General features: G+C 38.5%; 1 pseudogene; it reads left to right on the forward strand.

Moving 5' to 3' along the window:
- Nucleotides 1-3,692: 3,692 nt before the first annotated feature.
- LOC100554613 (BOS complex subunit TMEM147-like) lies at nucleotides 3,693-4,491 on the forward strand (annotated as a pseudogene).
- Nucleotides 4,492-11,622: the final 7,131 nt, after the last annotated feature.

Consider the following 11,622-nt stretch of genomic DNA (forward strand, 5'->3'; position numbering starts at 1 on the left):
CAAAGATGAGATATGCCTCCTCTTACATTTAGTAACCCCCCTCCCCAATGGTAGTGTTATGAAGTGCATTCATCCCTCATGTTTGAAACAATAATGTGACACAGTTAACTCTGGAAAAAGGTTATTTATGAGTTCCTAACTTTGGTGGCGCAGTGTGTTAAAGTGCTGAGTTGCTGAACTTGCAGACCGAAAGGTGCCAGGTTCAAATCCCGGGAGCGGAATGAGTGCCCGCTGTTAGCCCCAGCTCCTGCCAACCTAGCAGTTCAAAAACATGCAAATGTGAGTAGATCAATAGGTACCGCTCCGGTAGGAAGGTAACAGCGCTCCATGCAGACATGCCGGCCACATAATCTTGGAGGTGTCTACGGATGAGCACCAACCCCCAGAGTCAGTCACAACTGGACTTAACGTCAGGGGAAAACGTTTACCTTTTTAATTTATTTCTTATATTGAAAAATTCAAGGAACTATAAAAGGGCAATTGTTGATGGGTAGATGTGTGCGTGTGCTTTCAAGTTGCCTGTCAACCCTATGACAACTACATGGATTTGGCATAATTTCAACATTCGAATCTGCCCAGTATATTCTTGAATTCTGAATTCTAAAATCTCTGCTATCTAATCCAACTAAAAGAAATCCCTTTAATTCTAAAATTATAATAATTTGTATAAGAGGTTGCATTCACATTCAGAGCAAAAGGATTCTAGTTGTCTCATGTAAACTGTTCCCTTTCAGACCCACTCCCTTGGCATTCCCATCATGACACTATTAACATCAACATTTTAATGAGAATTCTTTGCCTAGGAAACAAATATGAGTGGGATTAGCTTTCTAGGAAGATAAATGTCTTAAGATCATTATTGTATCTCCAACAGTCATGATTTTCTTTAGAGGAATTTAAAAAATAAAATTCATATGCTTCTAAGATGATGCCAAGGCACTTTCTATATCCAAAATATCTTTCTGGCTTTATTCTTTATTTTTTATTTTTTATATACTTTCCCATCAACTGGTAAAAATAATAAACACCACAAGACTGTTGAACCATAAAAAATAGAAGGTGTGAGTATGAACTGAACACGACAATAAATAATAATTTCTACTTCATTCAAGAGAGCACTTTTAAATTTGTTATTTAAAGAGAACAACCAGTGCTTCCTGACCTGCCTAGAGTGTTCTAGGAAATACACATCCTGCTGACAGGGCAGTGTTCGCAACTAATTAGGCTTTAGGTCTGAAAGCCTATCGTGTAAGTCTATCTCGTAAGCCATTTCAGAATTTTGGCCTTCAATAAGAAGCACCAGCTGCAGTGTGGGCATTTCAATTTACTGCAAGGTTTGCAGTACTTATCACTGAAAATGCAACCATACTTGCTCTGTGACTTGGTTGCATTTGGATTTCTCATCACAATTGCACAATAGTGACAGTGTACAAGAAGACGACTCATTAAAGGGCTGCCAACACATACATCTAATCAGAACAATAACAGTAGGTGTGAATGAATGAACCACCCTCAATGTGACATCTGATGTTTCTGAAATAAGGATATGAGGTTAATATCTCCGCATATGTATGCTTGCCCACAATGTCCTGCCTCATGTACGAAGGAGGAATTGTTTAAAGCTACGGACAATATGGTCGCTGTTACCCGCTTTTGGTCTAAAACTATTTAGCTGCTTGTGATTTCCTTTATTTCATCACTTTTTAAATTTATTTATTATGCAGTGCTTTTGAAATGAAATAAATAAATATCTGTATGTTTCATTTTGTTATATTTTTCAGAATAGAGCCAATATGGCATTTTGGTTTCAGAATTGAACTAGAATACCAAGGCCCCATCTACACTACGAAATCATGCAGTTTAAACTGGATTACATTGATCAGTGTAGATTCATATAATGCAGATTGAACTGGATTATATTAGTCTGTACTGCCATATAATCCAGTTCAATGCAGTTGATCTGCATTCTGAAACTGGCAGTGAAGATGGGGCTCAAGAGAATAGGGTTAACATTTCCACTTGGTTGGGGAAACCCCCAGGGTGATCTTGGGTGAGCCCAGTTATAAGATTTGGCTTTCTCTCTTAGGCTGGATCTGTAGAATACAGATTAACTGCTGTATCCTGTTCAATGCAGTTAATCTGCATTCTGAAACTGCATTATATGACCGTGTAGATTCAGCCTTAAAATCTCAGCATATTCCCATTCCATCCAAGTGCGATACTAGTTGGTGAGACTAATTTTCCTTCCAGAGGGCATTTATGTTTCCCTTCTGTATGAATTTGCAGATTTTTCTCAGTATATTTTTAAATGAACATAAATATGAGGCTGAATCTCCACTGCCATATAATCCATATTATCTGCTTTTAATCTACACTGCCATATAATCCAGTTCAAAACAGATCATTTGGATTTAGAAACTGGATTATATGGCAGTGTAGATCCAGCCTCAATTGATGAGAAAACACATGGCATGTTTATATTACGAACATATAATCATATTAAAAATACTCTTGTGCATAATTTAATTATTTCATTTCTATTTCATTTTTCTCCAAGTAGGGGGAGAAATACAGGCCAAGCCTGTAGCCTGTAGCCAGGATTTTATTTTGATTCGGAGGGGAGGGGGCTGAGTCTGAGTGAGAGAGGATCTGCCCTAGCAAACCTTTTGTATCGTTATCCCAATACCCCTATGCATATGGGATATATTGAGCATGGTGATCAGATCATGATATGAATAAACATAGCAGTTTAAAAATACCACTAAGGCCTTCTCGCAGACCATCCGGAGAATTTTGGGGGCCTCAAGCCCTCCCCCCCCCCCCCAGCTACATGCCTGATACAGGCAGTCCCCGAGTTACAAACATCTGACTTACAAACTACTCATTGTTAAGAAGGGAGTGAGACAACAGGAAGTGAGAGAAATCTACCCTTGGAAGGAAAATTCACTCCTGAAAGTGGTTTCATGGGGAAAAGGTGTCTCAATAGAAGCTTTATCACCAATCCTTGTTTCTACAAGCCAAACTTTTCAAAATCACAGGGACAGAAAGTGAGATGAAATCTTCTGAACAGGAGCACAGACTGCAAAATAAGCTCCACAGGGAGTGTTAACCCTTCCCTATTCTATCCAAAGCTTAAATGGATAATGGATGGATCTGGAGTTACACTTAAAAAAGTACCTGTTCCAATTTCCATACAAATTCAGTTTAAGAACAAACCTTCAGAACCTGTAATGTTCGTAACTTAGGGGCTGCCTGTAGTCCACAAAAGAGAAAAGACAAGAACCTTATGCTTCCTGTTTCCATCTGATGACAGCAAACCTGAAGAAATGAAATTTCATTAATAGTCAAGTTGAAAATGAATTAATTAAATCATATAAAATCTGAGTTAATGATGCCAATTTACATCATTGTCAGCTGTCAGTCAAGGTGTGTACAGAAGATGAAATGAATTTTAGGAAATCAAAGGAATCTGAATCAATGGTAATCCTAAGAATAAAAAGCTTTTCACCTTGAATGAATGCATGACAGAATTCTCTTCTGCCATACCATAGATGAATAGACAGACAGACTATTATTTATTTATTTATTTTCTTATTTCTTACCTGCTTCTCCTCACGGATTGAGGCGAGTTACAACATTCTTTAAACACATAATCAAAACACAAAACCATTGAGGAAAAGGAGTTGTGTGTCCAGTGAGTACCAAGGAGAAATGTCAGAGAAGCCAAAGGCCTCTGGAGAACATCCTGGTTTTGCAAGAAGGCAGCATTTGTTATCGTCTCTCTTCATGTCCTGAGCCTCAATTCATCAGGCTGCACCATGATGACCCTAATCCACTCTGGGAATTTTTTGCACTGGCATATTTCCCTTATTTCATCACCTACAAATGCAGCGGCCTGTCAGATTATAATGCTTTTTGGAGATGTATACAAGCTGGAGCCACTTATCTTTTTGTCCAGCTTTGTAAGATGCTGTTTTTAACAACCTTCTTTCCAACCTGGGAGGGTGGTACGGGTGTCTATGACTTCTTTGGGGAATTCATGAAGGCCACTGTGAATTTGGCTGACCTGATGGGATTGCATCTGGTGATGTCCTGGAATGCAAACAAAGGGGAGTACAAGATCATGGTGGTGGCCATGGAGTGGGCCACAGCAGAGATCATTTTGTCCTGTGGATAGGAGCTCGTGGCATTGAATTTGACTGAAAATACATCCAGATGAGCGTCAACTCCAATATCAGTCTGGTCCACTATATCACCATGGCTGCCTTGGTGTGGATGTTCACATGCTACTATTTGCCCAAACACTACCAACTGCCTCTCACCTTCCTCTTGGGAATCAGTGTCTACAAGGCTTTCTTCATGGAATCTTTTGTCCACGTCTTTCTCTTGGGCAGCTGGACAGCCCTTTTAGTTAAAGCTGTGATCACTGGCCTCCTTTCCCTGAGCTCTCTAACTCTCTTTATCACCCTGGTGCACAGTAACTGAGGGTTGATCTTTTCTCTTTTGAAGAGTTCTGTGTCCTGGGGCTGCACAACCAAGTCCTGGTTGCCAAGAGAACACAATTTCTTCTTGTCTGCTGAGAGATCAGTTCCAATGGGGCTTTTAGTCTCAAGCAACAAGAATAATAATAATGACAATAAAAACAGTGTTTGTTTAAAAAAAATACAAACTCGTTTAAAAACACTCTGTAGAATACACATATTAAAACATATTTCCATAAAATACTTATTAAAATGCACAAAACAAAACTTAGACATAGAATGGAAGTTTGAAATTCGTCATTAAACTAGGTCTGCTGGAAGACATAGGTCTTCACTTGTATCCGGCAGCGAATCTAGCTGTTAGAGTTCTATCAGCAGGTCATTCCACAATCATGGGGCAGCCAATGAAAAGGTCCTCTGGGTGATAGTTGCCTGTTGGGTTCTGGAAGGCTGCAGGAGATATCCCCCAGAGGTCATTAGAGTTTGGGGCAGATTGTATAGGAGGTGATCCTGTGGGTAACCTGGACCCAAACCATGTAGGACTTTAAAAGTCAATACCAACACCTTGTACTTAACTTGGAAACTGACTGGCAGTCAGTGGAGTGCCTTTAGTATAGGGGTGATATGCTAATTTCTGAGTGTTCCTGTAACCAATCTGGCTGCTGTATATTGAACCAACTGGAGTTCCTGAACTTGGTACAAAGATAGCTCAATGTAAAGTGTATTGCAGAAGTCCCAACTTGAGGTTACCAGCACATGCACTACCATTTTCAGGTCCTCCAAATCTCGGAAGGGGCACAACTGGTGGATCAACTGAAGCTGATAGTAAACACTGCTGACCATCATATCTACCTGGGCTGACATTTGGAGAGACGGATACAGGAGTACTCTCAAGCTACGAACACAGTCTTTCAGGAGGAATGTAACCCCATCCAAGACTGACATACCTCCATCCCCAGATTACGACTCTTGATAGCCAGCACCTCTGTTTTGTCTAAATTCAATTTCATTTTCTCTCTCTCATCCAGCCCATTCCCTCCTCAAGGCATTCATTCAGAGGAGATGGACAGATAGTTCTGGAGGGTGCAAACTGGAGCACTTTGAAAAAACACTTTGTTTCAGTAGTATAACCTTTTTAAAAACTAGTATCAGATTATTGCTCAAAGTCTGAGGGCCCCCAATATGGAGCTAAGCTGTACCACAACGTTATTTTACGTTTAAAGTGGAAAACTTTATTCAGGTGCTGGATTCCATTTCAGAGAAGTTCTCATGTCGCTGCATTCTAGTGATGGTCAAGGCAAAAATGGGAAAGGATAAGACCTCAAATATTTGAATCCCCTGATTGCCAACATTTTAGAAAAGGCAATTCAAAACCTTCTAAATGGGGATTGGGGGTGGGCACAAACAACGAGAAGCCACCAAATTGAGATCTCATGGGAAAGGGGGTTTAGCTATAATGGAAATCCCAAGAGTCATGCTGTGAGTGGGAGTAGGGGAGAAAATTGATCTAATGAACAGAGTTTCACTATCCATGGTCTGAACAAGCTATTCTCAAACTCATGTTCCCTAAGTCCATTTTTGGCACTGCTGAGACAATGGCATTAGCTGAGTTTGCATAATTCTTGTAAGGTTAATAAAAATATTACAATGCAAGTAGTATCACCACTATTTTTCTTCGATAAAAAAGTATCTGCCAGCTAACTGTACCTTAGCTTTCAAACTTGATGTGAAGACCTGTCGCCCTGTCATTCAGCAGCCACTCTTTTTTTTTTTTTTTGCATGCATGCCTATTCTGTCTATCTTGAAAGAACCCAGTGAGGACCTTAATTTTTAAAACAAATATGCATTGAACACAGATGAGAAGAGAACAAGAGATATCTTTCCCCTTTGGGAGAAATATGCCTCAAGAGACAGAACACAGTGAAATTAATTGAAGGAGAGGGAAGGATTAAGCTCTACTAAGGCACACATACACATTTGCTTCCAAACTTTAAACACACATACTTCAACATGGATAGGGCATAGATGTGAATAAACATGATTGCCCCAGCTTGTCTACTTTGACCTTCAATTCAAATGCCAGAGCTGATTTTCTGCAACATCTAGGCAAATAGGAACAGCATATAAATATATACAGCTGCCCCATCATAGTTAATTTACTTCATGAGGAGAAAGAGCTGTACTTGGCTTATGTATGCATATCACAATATCTGCAAGCATCCACTTTGTTAAGCATTTTTCTTTCCAAACTTGAGTCCTCCACTCCTTTTTCAGAAGAACACTTAATGCTATAGGTATATATCCTTCTAGTACTCTGGCTAAGCAATATGGTAGAGTACAACATTGTTTGTTTTGCAGGGCCAAGCTCACCTTATTCTGTGATATGGCAATAAAGTGGAGCTGAAGCCACAAGCCTTTAAGGAGAAAAGAAAAAAAGCTGGTAGTGTAATTTCATTTTGTGAGTACTTCCAGTCCCTAAGAGAGAATGGCTACCACACTGGGGACTTTTCACATTTTAATCAACAGCAGCAAGCCTCAGAAGAGTACTACAAGATATTGACTTTCTTTTTCACTGCTAATAATATAACAGATGCGGATAAAAAGAAAGCAGTTCCACTCAGTCACAAGGGGGCTCTCACCTAGGTGTTATTGAGAAGACAATTAAGCACTACAAAGCCAGCATATAGAGAGGGCTGTAAAGGATGGTCAATCTTCCACAGAAGTATTTCATTAGAGTACAGCAAAATAAACAAGCAGTTGCTTCCAGTATGTACTAGGATCCTGATATCAGAGCCATTAAAATGCATCAAAATACATTTAAACATATCTTATCGTATATTTTAAAAAGAGCAATATGCTTTTAAAATATATTTGAATTTCATTCACAAGGTTAAGTAAAACCTCAGTTGCAAAATCAGTGGATATTTTTTTAAAATATAAATGTGCACAGTGTTAAGATGGTACATTTAACATCCAAAGACTCCCTTGTAATCCACTGTGGTATTATCTAAAACTCTGGGCTGTACCAGGCTATCCTGTAGACAGGGATTTGCACATATTATTGCCCTCTGTACATTTTTAAAGATTCCTTCCACGTAAGAAGCTACGTATAAGTGTTTTCTCTTAGTGACATCGGTGATTATCTTGTGGAATGGGCAACTTTACTTATATAAAAATGGAACAATAGGTTCACAGTCTTATGAATTCTGGAACAGCTACATCATTATTCTTGAGCTAGACCTCCATTTTAATAGGGCTTTTTATTATGCACATGAAGTCTGAGAGAGTATAGGGATCATGCTGTATTTATAAGAAAATGTGAAAAGGAAAAATGTGAAGCCTACTATCAATTCAGGTAGCCATGTTTACATATTAAATTATCTGTCCATTTTGAAGGACAGATAATTTAATATGTAAACATGGCTACCTGAATTATTATGAGGAGAAGTAAGGCAAACATAGGACATGGTGAGCATACCCTCTCCACCTCAGTTCTGCTTATGCATTAAGTCCAGTCTCAACTGCTATGCCCTAGTTTGTCTAAATCAGTGGTTTCCAACCTGTGGTCCACGAACCACCAGTAGTCCATAAGAATGAAAATATGATCTGTGGCCTCACCATTACTACACCGTTCTCTTGAAACCACACGGCAACAAGAGCGTCTGGTCTCTCAAAGCCGTCTTATAATGCTGAGGCAATGGAGATGTTGGGAGTGGAGAAGCTGACTACCCACAAAAGATTAGTACAACCACATCAGCTCTAGATTATCAAATATGGCAAGCAGATGGCGAGTATTGGATGGCATGTGTTCTGTATCAGAAACTAGAATAGATGTGGTCTACCCAATGCAATTTTCTGAATCAGCATCCTAAAAAACCAAACCAAATTTAAAGTTGACCAAAAACTGATTTATTACCCTTTTGGTACTAATGTTGGTCTTTGTTCAAGTGGTCCCTGGTCAAAAAAAGGTTTGGGAACCAGTAATCTAAATGAATCTCTTTTGATGAGTTGCATCCAGGGGAACTGCAGCCAGATAGAAAAAAGTCCATCTCTTGAATGGAAATATCTTTCTAAAGGGTTCCTATCTGGAAGTAACCATCTGCTTGTTTTGCTGTAGCAAATGCCTACCAGGTGGCATAGCTCTTTATGGGAACAGACTTTTCAATGTAAAACATTAACCTGGAACAGGAGAATAACTATAGCCATGCAAGGTCCTTGCCACATGCACACTCTGGTTAGTATTAGTCTGTCACTGAAGCAAATGCTACAGCCAGATAGCCACTGGTCTGACAGTCCATGTTGGAATATTGGCAGATTTTAAGGGCACTTAAGGATGTCATCTGCGTATAGATGACACAGCACTCCAAAACTCTGGATGATCGCTCCCATCAGTTCCATGTAGGCATACAGCATCTAAAGTTTTTTTTTTCTAAATGTGACAGAGACTCCTTGAGAAATTCAATTTACTCTGCCTAAGACAAGAGCACTTAGCTTCTAATGGGATAGGGACATCAGGATCCAATTAGTAGTTACTTTTTTGTTGCTAATGGAACTGAAATTTTATTACCTGTATATTACTGACCTTTGTTCCTAGTCCTCACATGGGCAAGAAAAAGATTGGCCTCTGTTTACATTCTGATGCCTCAAAACACTCTTAGCTGAAAACAGAGTGACACCTAAGACAAAACAGAGTAGGCCTGTGACTCTAACATTGTCGCCTTTTTTCTCCTACATGATTTTTAACGTATTTGCTTGATGAAGATGCCAATGAAGCTTTGGCCCCTTCTACAGTGCCATATAATCCAAGTTATCAAAACAGAAAATCCACATTACCTGCTATTAACTAGATTATCTTAGTCTACACTGCCATATAATCTAGTTCAAAACAGATAATGTGGATTTTATATGGCAGTGTAAATGGGGCCTTTGAAATCTTGCATAATATATGTTATACATATGAGGGTCAAATAAAGATGTTGCTGCTTTGTATATTTTGGTGGGTTTTTTGTTTGTTTTCATATTTTGCTGCCTGGCCGACATGGCTACTACAAATGTATTTACAGATGATGGTGGTCTATACTATTCTAGAGTATAGAAATATAACAAATATGTAAGATGAATCTTATGCAGTTTATATAGATGACATAACTATGAGCAGGAAGAACACGAAAAAGAATTAAATTATTTTCTTTGCTTTATAATGAGAGATAAGTAGGTAGTTGATAGATAGGCATTATATTGCATAAACCTATATACAAGTGTTAGCCCCCAAAATAGTAGGTAGAGTGTATGAATGGAACTTGCATAACAGCTGACTAATAAAGTTCCTATTGCTTCAATGGTTTGGCTTCATCAAAACTAAGACCTGGATGAACTTGTGGATAAAAGCATTACACCCACAAGTATCCGTGGGACTGTATGGAAAGGTAGATTTAGATTATTCATCTCTATAAATAGTAGAATTGAATGAAATTAAGTAGGTTTTTGTTATATTATTTGCATTTGTAATTCTTTTCTTACTATGTGCTAACATATCAAAAATGCTATAAATCCTTTTTCCATAAGGTTTGGGAGTCAGACAGGCAGAAAGAATGTATTAAATTGCTGGAGTTTTTTCTTCAATATTCACATGCTTACAGAAAACTCTCAAGTTATTACAATCAAATTGTGGGGAAATACATGAAGACATTTGCAAATTATGGAAAGTTCTTATATAAAATTAAACCAAAGAAATGGTCAACCATCTGCATTAGCCAAATCCAGTAAGGCATTCATTTGATACCAGATTTCAGTTATTTTGTGACCTTTTATGACTGTTTTTATCGATGCTGATGTTTTATTGTTGTGTAATTTGTTTTATTGTTTTGTTTTTGCTTCTATATTGCTGTGTCTGGGCAAGGCCCAATGTAAGCTGTCCCGAGACCTTTCGGGGAGATGGGGCGGGGTATAAGAATAAAGTTATTATTATTATTATTATTATTATTATTATTATTATTATTATTATTATTATTATTATTAATGACACAGCAAACAAGATAGATATGCTGGATTTCGTATCACAAAATCACAAGTCGAACACTTCCCAAGTGTCTAGGACTGTGTGATGTATTTTCGGATGATGCGTGCAGATCCCAGCAGGGTGGCCTTTTGCAGTTGGCAGATCGTGATTTTGTCAATGCCTATTGTTTCCAAATGCCGGCTGAGATCTTTTGGCATGGCACCCAGTGTGCCGATCACCACCGGGACCACCTGCACTGGTTTCTGCCAGAGTCTTTGAAGTTCAATCTTGAGGTCCTGATAGCGGCTGGGTTTTTCCTTTTGTTTTTCGTCAATGCAACTGTCACCTGGGATGGCAACATCAATGATCCAAACCTTTTTCTTTTCCACAACTGTGATGTCTGGTGTGTTGTGTTCCAGAACTTTGTCAGTCTGGTTTCGGAAGTCCCACAGTATCTTTGCATGCTCATTTTCCACAACCTTTGCAGGTTTGTGATCCCACCAGTTTACTGCAGGGAGGTGGTACTTGAGGCATAAGTTCCAATGAATCATTTGCGCCACATAGTTGTGCCTCTGTTTGTAGTCTGTCTGTGCAATTTTCTTACAGCAGCTGAGGATTATTATTATTATTATTATTATTATTATTATTATTATTATTATTATTTCGTCAACTGCGTTGTCATGTAGGCTCATGGAATGTGTGGGCAAATATCTAATATACTTCCACATGCCAATGTGTTACATAGAGGTTATTGAACCATCCAAGAGAAATCCAAATGTCTATCAACATTGCTACTCATCCCTATCTGTTTCCTTTCTCCTGCACTCCTTCCCCTGAAATCTCTTTCCTGGACAAACAAGTGTGTATGTGTGTGTATGTGTGTATACATGTACATTCACACATGCACACATATTTATTCAAAACTTATTAGTGTTTTCCACACATACTTATAATAGATGATAAGAAGTAGCACAAAAATTACAAAAATATAAAATATATGGCAATTAAAGCTTGATATTCCTTTAAAACCCTGTATTTTTGTATTTTTCATTGAATGAGCCCCAGTGAAGTCAGTGAATTTTTCTTCTGAGTGACACATAAAGGAACACATAGAAGAAAGTCAATAATCCCCTTCAGCATCTT

The sequence above is a fragment of the Anolis carolinensis genome, chromosome 3 (assembly GCF_035594765.1).
Source record: "Anolis carolinensis isolate JA03-04 chromosome 3, rAnoCar3.1.pri, whole genome shotgun sequence".
NCBI classification, from domain to species: Eukaryota; Metazoa; Chordata; class Lepidosauria; order Squamata; family Dactyloidae; genus Anolis; species Anolis carolinensis.